This window comes from Panulirus ornatus, chromosome 45, assembly GCF_036320965.1.
Source record: "Panulirus ornatus isolate Po-2019 chromosome 45, ASM3632096v1, whole genome shotgun sequence".
Classification (NCBI taxonomy): Eukaryota; Metazoa; Arthropoda; class Malacostraca; order Decapoda; family Palinuridae; genus Panulirus; species Panulirus ornatus.
The window spans coordinates 4,671,413-4,673,912 of record NC_092268.1 but is presented as its reverse complement, the minus strand read 5'-3'; the positions used below and the strand labels follow the sequence as shown (position 1 = coordinate 4,673,912).

Here is a 2,500-nt window from a genome sequence, read left to right as displayed (position 1 = left end):
ATGGTGTTTTTTTTTTTTTCTAGAAGCGACGTACCTCATCAGCGCCGACGCCATCTTGGTCCGTTCCACTGTTGCTGTTGTTTATAAACAACTTTTTGGTGTTATGGATGACATGTTGTTTTAGATTCGGTCGTAGGAAAAGTTTTATGATAAAGAGTTACATGATTTGTGTCAGGGTTCGAATCCTGGTCTTGTTAGTCGGCCCACAGTCAACCCAGCTGTTCATCTATTTCTTAATCACCGGGGTCGATAAATTGGGTAACCCGGCTTAGGCTACGGTATATAAATATATATTTATCATTTATGCTGAAGAATTAAAGCTCAGAATAAATGAATTATGTTTGATAATTTACTTTGTGATAATTTAAAGTCTGGCAACATCGCTTTTGTTATAAGAATCTACGCCATGTTTTCTGTCTCATAGAAACTGAGGGAGAAAACATGGGTTAATGTCCATATATCATGAGGGGGGAAGAAGAAAATGGCAGTAGGACACAGAGAAAACGGGTATTGTCTGACTGACCTAATTATAACGGTCAGTTTCAGTACATTTTTGAAATACTGTCAACTAACCTGTTCGTACACTGCCACTGAACAACCCCCTCTGTAGTGATTATGTGATACTCAAAGTCGTTATTGGCGTTTATATAAAGTCCTAAACGAGTGAGATTTAAATTTACGAACAATAAAAAATAAGATACATATTTTCCAAGCGAATTATTATTATATTTTTTTCTCCAGTCGTTGACGTGACGAGCCGCTATGCCAATGGCGGGTAAACATGGCGGATCCTCCTCCGTATTTACACTCGCTCTTCCTCAGTCACCGTGTCGGCCAGGGCTTGTGACGACCCACCACCCACCCCGGCAGACAGGTTTCAGGGCACTGTTAAGGTGGGTGGGTGGGTCAGTGGCTGCGGCAGTGAACCTTAACCTCAACAACAGTGAAAGTTCTTTTACCCTCCCTCTTCCCTCCTCCTCCTCCCTCCTCCTCCTCCTCCTCCCGCCCGCCGTTCCATCCACCCTCCCTCCCCGCCAGACGTCGGCGCTGCTCGACACCAGTCACTTCAAACTGATTTTTTACGCCTAAAACTACGGAGAATATCGTATTTTCAAATACCTATATGAAGATATAAGATTTATATATAAAGTCTTTGGGTTTATAAAGCTGTGGGGTATATCTGTGAGGTAGACGAAGGGTTAAAATAAGGTGGAGCGTCACTCTGTGTGTGTGGGGGAGGGTGAAAGGGGGGGAGGGAGGGTAATGCCAACGGCTGGGGGTGACTGTCATGGCGGCTGTGGTGGGGGAGGTGATGGAGAGTCGTATATCTCCTCTCCCTCTCCCCTTGTTCGACTGGTCATCAGGTCAATGAACTTGTAAAGTGTTCTTCACCTATTTGTTAACCTCAGTCTAGCCTGGCACCTTCTGGAATATTCTTAGACGCAACACACGATATTTCCAGTTCAATTTGAATATTGAATTATTCTTATTGTCCTAATATTCTCTACGACCACGTACGATCTTTAATTAATATTGAATATAAACATTTGTTAACTAGATCACTCATTTATATCATTGATAACAAGATTGGATGATAATTTAGGACAGTTTTCGTCTTAAAAAGGGAAGAAAAAATAAGATGGTGTGAGGGTTTGAATGGGGTCAGCTTCGTACTGAACATGTTAGTAACTGGGTTAAGTTAGGTCAGGTTAGGTAACGTTACGTGTGTGCCAGGTCAGATAAGGTTATGTACCATGTAAGAACAAGATTAAAACTGGTCTTGAGCCAGTTCGTTAATCCTTGTATATTGGTCACGTATGTGGCATTGGACAGTATGACGCCATCTTGAAATCGGTTTTATTTTCAAATTAAAACTTAAATTATCGTAAATTTCTACTTTAATATAGAAAACTGAGATGACTATATGGTTTTAATGGAATGCTGGTTCATATTTCTATAAATAACAGTGATATTGATAATGAAATAATGTTTATATGATCAGAAAAATGGATATGATTGTCTACAAATCGAAAAATACATATCACTAGAAATTATATTTACAATTATTGTTTATCATAAAAATTTCAGTTCCCTTCACCATGTCCATATATGCCATGAACAGCCATTGAGCCAAAATTATAATAATATAACTATTCTAAGCGTATATTTGCGCAATTACCTTATATATATATATATATATATATATATATATATATATATATATATATATATATATATATATATATATATATATATATATATATATATATATATATATATATATATATTCCACGGAATTTATCTATCATTAACGTAGTTTGGTGTTTGCCTTAGGACTTTATAATCAATGTGATACATGTATTTTATGTATATTTTTCGTATGAATGTATGAATTAAGTTGCTATAAAAGTGGAGGTAATGATTCGTGTGGGGGAAAGTACCCTTTACTTAACACACGAAAGTGAAAGTATGTGTGTGTGTGTGTGTGTGTGTGTATGTG

General features: G+C 37.5%; 1 protein-coding gene across 2 annotated transcripts in view; it reads left to right on the top strand.

Annotated features, from left to right (window-relative positions):
- LOC139762848 (protein Skeletor, isoforms B/C-like) overlaps positions 1 to 2,500 on the top strand; it is a 41,299-nt gene that overhangs the window by 22,070 nt on the left and 16,729 nt on the right. The window lies entirely within an intron of this gene.